Below are 14,698 nucleotides of genomic sequence, written 5' to 3'. Positions count from 1 at the left end.
ATCTTGCATGTACCAAATTGAAATAGACTTGTGCCAAATGATACCAATTGAAATTAAATACCAATTGAAAGTCTTGAGGTCAAACACACTTGGTACACGAAGGTGAGCAAAAGCATGAGCACAGTCTATGAACTTAGATATGGATATTTTGTTCAATAGATCATGGTCAACATAAGACTAAAAAAGATAAGTTTGAAAATATGTTAGTCTCAAAATCACAAATCATATGATGAACTCCCCCTAAATGTGTGCATTTAGTGTTTGAATCACTAATCAAATTGTATGCACATTGTTTTTGACAACAATGGAAAGTTTACCCTATAGCTTGTGCTCATGGTACATAAATGAAATACATACCTAATGAAGTCCATGTACCATGAAGGGTGACCTTGTGTAGCTTTCTACACACTTATCAAACCATATATGTTGCTCATGGGTTAGATCATGACACAAGCAACCCACCATATGTAGCACTAGGCGATGCAATGCAAATAACTTAGCAAGCGTAATGGAGCTATATGATGATTGAATTGAAATCTAGTTACCATTATCTTATGGGGCACTTGGGCAAAAAATATCCAAGGAGTGAGCTTGGCTTCTTTGGCTTGAATCGTCGCATCTTCTTGTTAGCCAAGTCTCCAAATCCCCTGCAGCCATTCTTGGGCTTCAAATCTCCTTTGGAACCCACAACATTTGAGGCCCTTTCATATTGGTGATGACATTTTTGAGCACCCAAATGGAGTGATTTCAACTCCTTTCTTGCTTCCCAACCTTGTGAGCAACTACTTTGCCATTGGTTTTCTTTTTGATTACATAGGAGGTGCTATTGATTTTTTTTCCTCCTGTTGGGCTTGGTGTAGATGAGAGAACTCTTGATTGTAAGTTTCTTCTTGTTTTTCTCATCCGAAAACTTCTTCTTTGGTTGAGGGCACTTGTTGGACTTGTGGCCTTCTTGATGACACTTAAAGCAAGTCTCGATGGACCCCTTCTCAAGCTTCTTCACTATGTCATCACGGTTATCTTGAGAAGGTTGGACATTGATTTCTATGCCCTTTATTTTTAGTCTAGCCAAGTCTTTCATGAGCCTTTGTACTTCTTGCTTGAGTTCATTATTTTCCTTGACAATGAGATCATCACATGATTCTACAACAACATCCTCAAATCATTTCTCATTGCAAGGGTTAGATTCATCAATTGAGTCAATGCAAGAAGTTGAAAGTTTAGTTTCCAAAGATTTATTAATTTTTGTAATGCTCTCAATTTTTAATTTGAGCTCTTCATGCTCCTTGCCAAGCAATTGGAATTTGCACAATAAATTATCATAATTTGTGGCAAGAGTAGTATTAAGATCATTGAGTGCATTACATTTTTGAGATTGTTTATTAATTACTTTTTGGTGCTCATGAACTAGATCAAGAAACTCATCATATAAAGGAGAATCGGAGTCATCATCAGTTACATCGCTTTCCATACCTTGAGCCATAAAGCAAGTGTTTGATGATAATCCCGTGTTGGTACAGGTGGTGAATTTTTTATTTGATTTATCACTTGAGCTTCCGCTTGATTCTTCACCACCGCTAACTCATTCACCAAAAATGACAAATGACTCATGCTTGGGCTTCTTCTCCTTCTTTTGTTGCTTCTTCTTGAACCTCTTCTTTTGTTGCAAACTCTCGACGCAGGTGTTTATCCCGTGATTCGGTTAGCCACAAAGTCACACCTACATCTACGTTGTTGAAGCACTCACTAAGAGTATTGCTTCTCGGAAATCAAGTCTCTTCCGCAGACTCAACCACACTCACATTGATCCTGATTTCCACTAAGGAGCTTCTCCACAAAGGATGGGGGTCTCCACGTCCCCCGCACAAGGTCGTCCACGCCGCTCCACACCAAGTCGGAGGGTTGTTGATGTTGCTGGCGAGCCTCAAAACTCCAAGGAGTCGGCACACCAAGATATCTTGTTGGTTCACTAAAGAACCACAGCACAAAGGCTCAAGACCTTGCTCTCTCACTCTCAAAAGCTAACCTAGCACTAAACACTCTCAAATGTGTGCTAAGGACTAAAGATATGATCACTAAGCTCTTGGATGGCTTGAAGATGTTCTTGGGTGTGTTTGAGACTTGTAGCAACTCCAGTAATATTTAAATGACCGGGGGATCACATATATATAGGCCTCCAAGTCCATAGAGCCGATAAGAGCCGTTGGCCACTTTTCTGCGAGAGCACCGGATAGACAAGTGGTAGGGCCCCAGTGTATCCGGTCACTCACAGCTCTGCACTATCTGTTGGCCTTCTGACATCTGACGTGGCTGTCACCGGTTAGACCGGTGCCTGGTCTCTGGTTCAACCAGTGCTGCTTCTCTCTCTTGCAACTATCGCGGCATTGCACCGGTGCCTTGCTCCGGTGACCACCGGTGTAACCGGTACTGAAGAAACTTCTCGACTGCTTGACATGCTCTCTGGTACGTAGCATGATGCTTGCACCGATGCCTTAAATTAGTACCACCGTGTAACCGGTGCTACTTTGGACTTCTCCCCTGGACTGGGCATTGCTCGGCCCATTACACCGGTGATATAGCACCGGTGTATCCGATGCCGACCGGTTAGACTGGTGCAGTGTCACTGGTGCATCCAGTGCCACTGTTTCTGCAGAACTCATCCAATTCAGCGTTTCTTTGAGTTCTTTCTTCGTATTTTGCTTTGCTTGGCGTTTTTGTTTTATCTCTGGGATCTATTAATGTTTACTTGACAAACACATTAGTACTATTAATTGCATTGTTAATCAATCACCAAAATCACAAAGCAATAGCCTAATGGGGTCATTTTCTTTACAATTCTACAAGTGGTTGACAATAACGACTAGACAGAGACTTGGCCATTGTTGCCTGCTGCGCCATTGACCCTTCCTCCTGGTTTCAGCCAACTAAAGCATCCTGCCTTCCACTGTTGCAGAAAATAAATTAGAAAGAAAGCATTTAAATTGGTCAGGAGTTCCACGAGCAAATTTTCGTCAATAAGTTACCAATTTATTTGAGCTAGCCAACCAGTATTCAGAGCGGACTAACCTTATTTTCATTTATCCCATTCCTTTGTCCCTTACCCTTTTGACCATGTAATTGATATCTGCAGACAGCAGGTCACTTTGACACAAGAATTTGGCGATCATAATCGACGATAACATAGCGGTCACAGTTACATCAGATTTTAAAGAATTATTTAAACAAAATCATCTGAAAAAAAAAACAAGTACTATCTGAAGAATTGAACTCTCAATTGATAGTACATGTGGTTGCATTGACTTCAGTGTATGAATTATAAAATAAACATCATATTTATTTAACTGTAAAAATGGTTTGAGGTATAACCGTGCATGAATTTAATAGTATTATTACCTAGGCATTAAGCTCTAAGAGTGGGGCCCCAGATGATGATCCAACAACATGTGCCTTCTTGTACCTCTCAATTGTAGCCTTCACACAGCAATCAATCAGCAAAACCAAGCAAAAGGTATATAGATGGAGTCAGTACTGAAGTAACAACCTCTGTGTCATTCTTGCACTGATAAAAAAACAAAGGTATATAATAGCAGTTCTTGTCGGGCTTGGCGAGCTTGCACTTGACCTTATGGAACACGACGGCCAGCGTCCCGGGCGGCGCGAGCTGCAGCTTGAGCGGGCACGTCGCGGCCAGCTTGCAATTGGTGAAGTGGCAGGAGACAAACATTTTACACACTATAAGCAAGGGAATATTCCCTTTCAGAATAAGTTCAACAGACACATACAGCCAATAATTCCTGTATGCTATGGCATGTGGAGATATTTATAGCTAGTTCCTTATTTGTGTCTCACTCATCAAATTGAAAAAAACCATCAAGAGCCACAAAGCTACATATCGTTTTCCTTAATTCAGAATCTTAATTAGATAACCAATGGATGCAGTTTCACTCATCAAAATGAAAAAGGCGTCAAGAGCCACAAAGCTACATGTCGTTTGCCCTAATCAATATCTTTATTACATAATCAGGGAACAACAATATATGCTAGTGGAGAACCTTTTAGAAGTAATAATGCTAGTATTGCAGAACTTTGCCCAAAATATCTACATGTTTGCCAACTACCTTACTTTACTGTGAATAAATATAAGAAACGCGATGGAATTAGCACCGAGCAAGGCGCTGATTCTCGGAGATAGGCGTGCGATTCCACAAACAAATATAGCTCAACAACAATTTACTAAAATGTGATTGCAATTATCTGACTATCTGTACCTGCCAAAGCAATCACATCCCAATTGCTTACCTGCCAAAGCAATCACATCCCAATTGTTTGGTCTGTTCATCTCATCATCAAGAGATACCATTACAATAAGCCAATTTGACGATCCCAATCCTAGGCGGATGATGCAGACGCAATTTTTAATCCTCAGTCTAGGTGGCTTACCTCGCCTCCTTCGTTCTGTGAAGCGATGCAGATCGAATCGAGAGGTTGCCGCCACCGCACCCAGATGAAAACGGATCGACGCATGAGGTTGTCGCCGCCGGCTGTCCGACCTCACTCGGCGTGAGATGAACGGCCAGCAAACGTAGCGAACAGCATGGGGTGGAGGTGGGGGTGGGGCACGGCGCGATGGAGAGAGGCCGCCGCGGCCGCAGCCGCCGGCCGTCCGACCTCCCTCGCGCGACAAATATGGCCAGCAGCAGACATGGTGGGGTGCGGGCGGGGGTTAGTGGGCCACGGCGCGATGGAGAGAGGTCGCCACCGCTGCCGCCGCCGGCGGCGGTCGTCCGACCTCCACTCGCGCAAGAAAAATGGAGCAGCGGACAGAGTGAGGGCTTGGATCGGGCTTCACTAGGGTAGGGCTGGGCCCAGACTAAACCCATTCAGAAATAAAAATTAATTAAATTCCAGGTGTTTTAAGATTCGTGCAAACTTCATGGAAAGGACTACCGGAGCAAAACTCAAAATATTATTTTAAGGAATTTAGGTGCTCCAATAAACTACCAATCATATCTCCAATTTCTTTTTTTTTTGCAATGGCTGAAACTCACCTCCTTTCCTCTAGACGTAGGGGGATACAACCTCTCCCATATCCACATCTCGCGCCACAAAGCCTCGTTCTGTCCATGCACCACTGCTCCTCCTCCCTCGACCTCGACGTCGTTGCCTGGCCTCAATCCCCTCTGCCGCCGCACAATGAAGCTGCACGACCCACGCTGCCTCCGTCTATTCCTTCCCGATCTTTCTTTGGCTCCTCCGCGATGCTGCCAAGGACAGCATCCCGTCGCGGCCATGGGAGCCGATGCTCCTCCAGAGGCCTACGCTCTTTGAGTGCCTCATCCCGTAGCTCATGGAGGTGCAACAGCTCCACCTCTGCGCAACGGAGTAGCCATCCTGAAACCTTGCTGCCATTCATGGAGGGGCCTCAGGATCCACATTTGCACTGTGTAGGGCACACTCGAGCATGAAGGCGAGCAACTGGTGATATTGACATGGACGATGCCCACCACCTGCTCGACAAAATTCCTCCAAGGTGTGTTCGTAAACTAGTGAACTAGTGATTTGTTGGCATGGATGGAGGTGGGATGAACTAGTGATCCATTTGAACTGTGCTCGTGAAGAAAAAGGGAGCAGAGTGGAATTGCAGATGGACTCAGGGTAGCAAGAGAGAAAATAGAGAAATAGGCTGCATAGGGGCTGCTTTGGAGGTGGTGTGGTGTAGTTACAAAATATGAGTAATGAGATGTAGGTAATCTGCTGAAGTAGATGAGCAAAAATACCAATACCTATAATAGAAGATCACCCTATATGAATGTTTTAGGGATGTGTTATTGGTAGTCTGCTGAAGATGCTCTTAGACCGATGAAGATACGGTGCACACGACACCGGATTGTCCTTCTGATAGAGGGAAAGGCAGAGGATGAATAGAGGGCCCACATGTCACCGAGAGATGATGGACCAAAAGTTAATATAACGCAGAAATGGTTCTCTTTTTAGAAATAGGTAAAGATAAAATAAAAGAACATTTTTCTAGGGTAGGGGAGCTTCATTCATCAACTATTATATTACAGTCCTGCTCAAGCAGTTCTTGTACAACAGTTGGAGTTTCATGGTGCCACACTCCAAACCTTATTGTACCAGAAACTTGTCTAGCAACCTCTTTTTCTACCCTATTACATTCTCTACCAACATGCGAAATCCTGAAAGGACCAGCTAATTTCCTTCATTTCTTGCAGCACTGGCAAGATTATCGATCTCTACATTTCCTCCAGCTTCCATAGCTTGACAAACTTCAAGCAATCAGTTTCAAGATGGACTTTCTGCACCCCAAACTGCTTGGCAAACTCCAGTCCTTCTTTGCACGCAAAAGCTTCCATCATAAGAGCATCAACACAGTTCTCATGCCATTGAGCTTGCGCCCCAATCAAAGTACCAGTATGATCCCTGATCACCACTCCCGTTCGTCCCTGTCTGGACAGTTCGTAAAAGCTACCATCAACATTGCATTATACCCACATCTCCGCTGGCACCTTCCATTGCACTTGTTTCTTTGGTTTTTTATCCCGTTTGCTAGGATGGAGGATATGCCAGAGATCAAAGGCAGTATCCTTGATCCATTCCACAGTCTTGCGTATCGGCATCGGTGCCTTACCATGTCATCTTTTGTTCCTTGAAGTCCACAAAGACCACATCCCACAATTGATAATGGCGCTCTCCTTCTTTGGATAGATATCAAGTAGGAGATCACCGGCCCATGTCTGTGGATGTAACTGTGGTAATTTGATCCCGATCAGTTCTTTCACCTGCTCCCAGAACTCCTTGGCAATTGTACAGTCAATTAGTACATGTCTGATTGATTCCTCCTCAGCTCCACATACCTCGCAGTGTGGTATAGGCTCAACATGCCTCCGATAGAGTATTAGTTTGGTCGGGAGAAAACCATGTATTACGCTCTACCAAAATACTTGCACCTTCGGTGGAACATCGAGCTTCCAAATCTTCTTCCATAAATCATCAGATGAGGAGCTTGGTTGTACTGCACCTTTGTTCAATTGGTGATTATCTAGTAGTCTGTATGCTAATCGAACTGTATACATCCCATGCTTCTCTGGTTCCTGGCCCAGATGTCGTTGCCACGTCCTTTGATGGGAATTCTCATAATAGCCTCAGCATCCACCTGGAAAAAAAACCTGACGAATAAGCACCTCATCCCATTGTCCGCTTGCATTGATCAGGTCTGCAACTTGAGTGACATTCTGAACAGTTCCAGGAGTGATTGAACGACCTTTAAAGTGTTGTGGTATCCACCTATCACGCCAAATATTCGTCAGACTTCCATCACCAATCCGCTTGATAAGTCCCTGGCCAAGAACTTCCCGCCCAACCAAAATTGCTCTCCAAATGTGGTCGACATGTTTCTTTTTTGTGCATTCCATAAAGTCTGAATCATGAAAATATCATCCTTTAAAAACACGGGCACAAAGCGATTCCGGCTTGGACATTAGCCTCCATCCCTGTTTTCCTAGCATAGCCACATTGAATTGTTGTAGGTTTCGAAAACCCATGCCACCCTTTCACTTGGGGTCAGTTAGACGGTCCCATCACATCCAATGTATATGGTGATTATCCTTCCACCTACCCCACCAATAGTTGGCAATCAGGGTGGAAACGGATATTTATTCGAATGTCAGATTTTTGGTTATTTTTCTTTGATTATGGACAAATAAGATATAGAATTTACTATGTAAATTCATAGCCTTGTATTTAACATTGACATTGTAAATATTCATAAAAACTAAACCTCAAATTTATCATATATATTCTCAAATAATAGATATAAAAATTCGAATACGGATCGGATACGGATTCAGATGTTTTTTCACCTTTTTAATTGTAGGGAGCAAATAATGCATAAAAAATCTATACAAAATTTTATTCTTATGTGTAATAATATACTTGATAATATAAAAAAAGATTAGCATAAAATTTCAAGCATATCTATTTTAAAATATCAAATTTGTTCTGAGAATTCGGATGTCTAGTTCCACCCTCATACCCCATTTTGTCACATGTATCACCCGTAGTTGGAAACAACTCATAGAATATGTCGGAATAGCTTGGGCAATTGTTTTGAGAAGGATTTTCCTTCCTGCACAGCTAACTTCCCGATCACTCCAACTACCAATTGCTCCTTTTACCTTAGCTGGTATGTGTTAACGTCGTTTTTTGGCACGCGTCAAGAAAAATAATAAAAGGAAGGAAATGCTAGTTTGAGGAACTGCGGTGGTGCATGGCGAGAAAGATCAGCTATGATTTGTTACCGATTCGAAGTCCCGGCGGTTGGCGAAAAGATTGGATTGGTCATATCTTGGACGGCGTCGGTTTGGAAGGCGATATCTTTATTTATCGGAAATAGTTTTTTTAGTCAGAAATTGTACTTTGCCGTAATCGCCTAATTAGCTAGGACTTTGTTAGCGTGAGGTATAAATATGAACCCGTGGTCATTGTAGAAGATTGATACACATCCACTAAACAAAACTTTACTTCTCCTGCAATTTACTTTTTCGTCGACACTTCGCTTTTTTCTTTTTTGCGAGTTCCTTTCAAGCCGATGAAGGACGCCTCACACTCAAGCGACTTGGTTTGCTGGTAAGTTTTTGTTTACCAAGTAAATCAGAGCTTTAGCTTCTGGGCGTATCGCTATGGTTTCGTTCAGATCTATTCAAAGTTATTGAATTTATCTAAGCTTTGATCTCGGGCGCATCGCTGTTTTCTCATTTAGATTTATTCACAATTTATCTAGCTTAGCAATCTGTTTAATCGGCTATCAGTTCCCTTGTCGCAACGTTAGACCTTGGAAAAGCTGATTAGATTGGTTGTAAGCTTAGCTTTGTTCATATCCATATATTCGTGGGTTTGCGTATCGTTTCCTAGCACGTGTCGGCTTTAGATCTAGCCGTCTGTTGCACACCGATATCGGCAGCTTCTTGCTGATTCCCTTCAGATCGCTTTTAATACACACTTATCATACCCGATCTGTTGTCGTTTTCTGTATCGGCAGAGCCTTGCTGATACGGCGTGTGAGAGTTATTCGGAAATCCAGCCGATACTCTCTCGTATTTGACGGTTGTTGTTTTCTTGTCAATTTACAGGTCAAATTGACTGACACGTCTTGGTTTGAATCAAGTGCAGTCCGAGCTTGGCGTACAGGGCTCTCGAGCTTGGTGTGTGATCGTTTCGCGTCAACATTATATACTCAAAGGATTCCTTCATCGAACGCCCAACAGCCATAGGCAATCCCAAATACTTTTCAGCAAGGGCTTCACTCTGAATATCAAGACCAAGTTTGATTTCTTCCTTCAACTAATCAGTACAGTTGCTGCTAAAGAAAACTGCTGACTTATCTCGATTCACCATCTGGCCTGAACCTTTACTGTTTATCTCCATGATGCTACGAAGTCGATCCGCCCCCCTTTGTGATGCTTCAGAAAACAAAATGCAATCATCCGCGAAGAGAAGGTGCAACATCAAGGGGGAGTGCACACCCACTCTAACACCCCTAGATTGATGCACTGGACCAATCGACTTAAGCAGTGTTGAGAGACCCTATGAACATAATAGAAATAGGTAAGGTGAAATTGGGTCGCCTTGCTGATCCCTCTAGTCGGCCTGAAAGTTTTTGATAACACACCATTGATACGGATAGAGAAAGAAACTGAAGTCACGCACCTCATGATCAACATGACGAAAGATTCACAAAAACTCAACCATAGCATCATTCCTTCAAGATAAGCCCATTCCACCCGATCATACACTTTAGCCATATCAAGTTTAATTGCACAGGCACCATTCTTCCTTTTCAGGTAATGTGTGCATTCGTACGCAATTAGAACATTGTTCATGATCAACCATCCAGGCACAAAGGCACTCTGCTCTTCCGCAATGACATCATCTAGGAAGCCCGCCCCTTAGCCTGTTCGCCAACACCTTCGAGCAGAGTTTATAAATAACATCACATAATGATACCGGCCTGAACTATTTAATATGTTGCGGATTCTTGGCCTTTGGAATGAGGACAATGGTTGTTTGATTGACAGTTGCTGGCATTGTTCCCCCATTTAGAAAATCAAGAACTGTAGTTGTAACACTCAACGCCAAAGTGTCCCAATGGTACTGGAAAAAAAACAGCTTTGCAACCATCCGGCTCAGGAGCTTTATTTGCACCCATCATGAAAAGCTCCCATTCACCTCATTAGTTGTGTAAGGTTTCGTGAGCTCTGAATTCATACCCAGTCACCTTGTTCTGTACATGAGTTAACACAGCATCCTGCTCAATATCCTCATGAGCTGAAAAGAGTCCCTTGTAGAAGTCAGTGGCTACATTTTCAATCTCCTCATGGCTCTATGCCAGCGTGCCGTCTTCTTTTTTAAGGGACACAATCTTGTTACGTTTTCCTCTCTCCCTCAACTTAGCTTGAAACAGGCTTGTGTTGCGATCGCCATCTCGAAGCTAGTCGATTCTGGATTTTTACTTTTCCATCACCTCTTCTCTTGTCAGCAGTTCCAAAATGTGCACCATAATTTAATGCTCTCTCCTTGTTGGACCTGTTCGGACATTAGCCATGTGTACCTGTTCAAGCTCCTTTCTGCAGCGCTGCAAGAATTTTATGCACGGACCCAAATACACCTATCTCCCATTGCTGTAGAGAACATTGTACGTACCCCAACTAGGCCTACACTTGATCCAACGAGCTTGCTTCTCCAATACTGTCCCATGTGTTTCGTATAACATCCATATAGGACTGGTCCCTACGCCACATATTCTCATACCAAAACTGCTTCTTCCTTCACCTAGCTTGTTGGTTCCGATTGTTACACTCCACCACTAGACAATAATGATCAGATTCAACCGTTTGCACATGCCAGACTTTTATTTCATTGTACAAGTCCAGAACGGCTGCATTAGCAAAACATCTATCAATCCTAACCTTTATGTTACAGTCTCCTTGCTACCTATTATCCCATGTATACGGGAGGCTAATAAAACCCAGATCGGTGAAGTTGCAGACGCTCACCGCCTCCCGAAAACCATGCATCTGATGCTTTGGTCTCACCGAACCCCCAATCTGCTCATGAGCTTCAAGAACTTCATTAAAATCCCCTGCACACAGCCAGGGTATGTCACGGTGGCAATTCTGAAATTTGAGACAATCCGACTCCTCTATCTCAGCTCTTTCTTTGATTCGCCAAAGAACCCTGTAAAACGCCATCTCTCCTCTTGGGATGCCTAGTCCAGAATCACAACATCCATATGGAGTTTATCATAGCTACCAAGCTTGACCCCAACCTCCCTAGTCCAGAGAAGTTGTAAGACCACCACCTTTTCCATAGCTGCCTACTCCTAGACCATGAGGAAACCAAGGGACCGTTTCAAACCATCCACATTATCAGAGAACAGTCACATTTTTTATAAGAACACCACATCATACGATGTAGCTCACACACGCTACAGATCTCACAAACTGCCTCAGGGTGCCCCACACCTTAGTGAAACGAACATGGCACCATTTATACCATTTCGAGTGATTTTGGTGATCGAATGACAACACAACACTTGGACTAATATGATTGTTAAGATGACCATTCTCATGCGTTTAGGTTCAAGTGATGATAAAGATAAGAGAAGATAGGCGTAGCTAGGCCCGAAGGGCCGCCCCTACGGGGGTTCCGACGCTTGTCGGAAGAACCGACGCTATGATATTTGGTGCAGAAGGGAATCGAAGCCAAGTCAGCCTATAGGCACCGGTTGAACCGACGGTCCAAGAAAGGGCATCGGTGCATTGGGCGTACTGTGTACCAAAGACGATGTCAAGTGCCCAGGAGAAGTTTCTTCAGCACCGGTTCAACCGACGGTGCATCGGAGTATTGCGTCGGTGCATTGACGTCAGCAGAAGAGAAGAGCCCAACAAGTTGCTGTGAGAGACCGGTTGAACCGACGCCATAAGCATCGGTTTAACCGATGGTCCCTGGAATCGCTGCAACTGTGTCAGAGAAGCCAACGGCTACTTCAGTTGCTTAGAGTGACCGGGATAAACCGACGGCTACCCCTGCCATCGGTCATCCGATGATACGCAGATTTTCTGCTGACCGTTGAAGCAACGGCTATAAGACTTGGTGGCCTATATATACGCCTCACCCCGACCATTTGAAGATTGCTGGAGTTACTAGACTTCCCACACATACTCAAGAACATCTCCAAGCCATACAAGAGCATCAAGATCATATACTTAGCCCTAGCACACTTTGAGAGTGTTGTGTAAAGGATTAGCTCTTAGTGAGTGAGATTGCAAGGCTTCAAGCCTTTGTGCTGTGGTTCATTAGCGAACCAAAACAAAAGCTTGGTGCACCGGCACTTGGAGCGTGAAGCTCGCCGGCAACGTCATCGACCCTCCGACTTGGTGTGGAGCGGCGACGACATCTTTGTGCGGGGGACGTGGAGACCTCCATCCTTTGTGGAGCCGAGTAGCAATACTCTAAGTAAGTGCTACAACAACGTGGATGTAGGTGTGCCTTTGTGGCTAACCGAACCAAGGGATAAACACCCGCGTCAAGAGTTTGCTATCTCCTATCCCGCTCATTAAGCTTCCGCGTTTTATACTAGCAATTTGTGTGCCTTTATTTTCATAGAATAGTTTCTTGATAGGAAAGGCTATAGGTTGCTAAACTCTTTGGGATAGGGGTTTCACACTAGAACAACCTAGTTGCACATCTAGATAGCACGTTTAGTTTAAGTTTTGTGTAAACTAGTTGGAGCCATAGGTCAAAGTTTTTATTAGTGCCTAATTCACCCCTCCCCCTCTTAGGCTAGAGCACCCGATCCTTACACTTAGCCTTGCACATCTCGAACTACCACATGCACAGGGCTGAGAGGGGTTTGAATGAGCTGTGCGGCATGCTCAAGACGGCAGAAAGTGACATTAAGAAAAGCACAGGCGGCAGCCATGTGATGGTTGTCCAGAATAAGCCTACTTTCAAGAAGAAAGGCTCCTCTTGGAAGAAGGGCAGCAAGGCTAAGGTTGCAAACCCCAAGCCAAACCCTACACCCAAGGCCAAACCTAGACCAACTGCAGATAAGGAGTGCTTTCATTGTCAGCAGCCAGGACACTGGAAGAGGAACTACAAGCTGTATCTAGCCTCCTTTCAAGAAGAAAGGCTCCTCTTGGAAGAAAAACGGCAAGGCTAAGGTTGCGAACCCCAAGCCAAACCCTACACCCAAGGCCAAACCTGGACCAGCTGCAGACAAGGAGTGCTTTCATTGTCAGCAGCCAGGACACTGGAAGAGGAACTGCAAGCTATACCTAGCCGCGTTGAAGAATCGTTCTTCCACCTCAGGTACGCTTGTTGTTCATATTACAGAAATATTTCTCGCTGACTCCTATGCTCATTCTTGGGTATTTGATACCGGATCGGTTGCTCATATATGCAATTCGATGCAGGGAATGACAAAGAGTAGAAGCATTGAAAGAGGAGAAGTTGACTTCCGCGTCAGCAATAATGCAACAGTTGCTGCTTTGGCCGTCGGAACGATGCAACTACACCTACCGTCAGGATTTGTCTTGGAGCTTAATAATTGTTATTTTGTTCCTAGTTTGAGTCGAAACATTGTGTCTCCTTCATGTTTAATGAAGGATGGTTATTCTTTTGTGAGTGAAAACAATGGTTGTGTGATATCTAAGAATAATATGTTTGTGGCTTTGGCGTCCATTAAGAATGGGCTATTTATTTTAAATTTTGATGATTCTCCTGTCTGTAATATAAGTGTTAAAAGGCCTCGGCTAAATAATTTGAATCCTACCTACATATGGCATTGTCGTCTCGGTCATATAAGCGAGAAACGCATGAAGAAGCTCCATGAGAATGGACTTCTAAGTTCGTTTGATTTTGAATCATACGAGACATGTGAAACTTGTTTGCTGGGCAAGATGACCAAGACACCTTTCACAGGTTTTCTAGAAAGAGCGTCGGACTTGCTGGAACTCATACATATGGATATATGTGGACTAATAATCTTGACTGCTAGAGGAGGATTTCAATACTTCATAGCTTTTACTGATGATTTGAGTAGATATGGTTATGTCTACTTGATGAAGCATAAGTCTGAAACCTTTGAAAAGTTCAAGGAATTTCAGAATGAAGTTGAAAATTAGCGTGGCAAGAAGATTAAAGCCTTGCGATCTGATCGTGGGGGAGAATATCTGAGTCACGAATTTAGCGATCATTTGAAGAGTTGCGGAATTGTTCCACAACTTACGCCGGCTGGAACACCTCAAAGGAACGGGATTTCCGAGCGACATAATCGAACTCTGTTAGACATGATTCGATCAATGATGAGCCAATCGGACCTACCATTGTCAAATGACTCCAGTCTGACAAGTTTGCACCCAAATCAGATAAGTGCATATTCGTGAGATACCCAAAGGAGACCTTAGGGTATTACTTCTACAATCGATCTGAGGGCAAAGTGTTTGTCGCTCAGAACGGAGTTTTTCTAGAGAAAGAGTTTCTCAAAGAAGAGAAAAGTGGAAAAATGGTGCAACTCGAAGAAGTTCGAGATGAGCCAATAGGACAAGACTCTACAAGTGACACTAATGCAGCTGAACAAGTTGAGATGCTTATGGCAACAGAAGCACCTCCGCAACCA

General features: G+C 43.7%; 1 long non-coding RNA gene across 4 annotated transcripts; it reads right to left on the bottom strand.

Moving 5' to 3' along the window:
• Nucleotides 1-2,758: 2,758 nt before the first annotated feature.
• LOC120672047 lies at nucleotides 2,759-4,825 on the bottom strand. Of its 4 annotated transcripts, none has more exons than XR_005673944.1 (4): nucleotides 4,441-4,825; nucleotides 3,394-4,331; nucleotides 3,067-3,124; nucleotides 2,759-2,944 (listed from the first exon to the last, which is right to left on the bottom strand). It is a non-coding gene; the product is annotated as an uncharacterized LOC120672047 (long non-coding RNA). The 4 variants fall into 4 exon arrangements; XR_005673946.1 differs by having other exon boundaries at nucleotides 3,394-3,471; nucleotides 3,542-4,823; XR_005673945.1 differs by having other exon boundaries at nucleotides 3,394-3,471; nucleotides 3,623-4,821.
• Nucleotides 4,826-14,698: the final 9,873 nt, after the last annotated feature.

This window comes from Panicum virgatum, chromosome 5N (assembly GCF_016808335.1).
Source record: "Panicum virgatum strain AP13 chromosome 5N, P.virgatum_v5, whole genome shotgun sequence".
In the NCBI taxonomy this organism is placed as follows: Eukaryota; Viridiplantae; Streptophyta; class Magnoliopsida; order Poales; family Poaceae; genus Panicum; species Panicum virgatum.
Note: the sequence above shows the minus strand (reverse complement) of the source record. Positions and strands in the feature narration are given on the sequence as shown.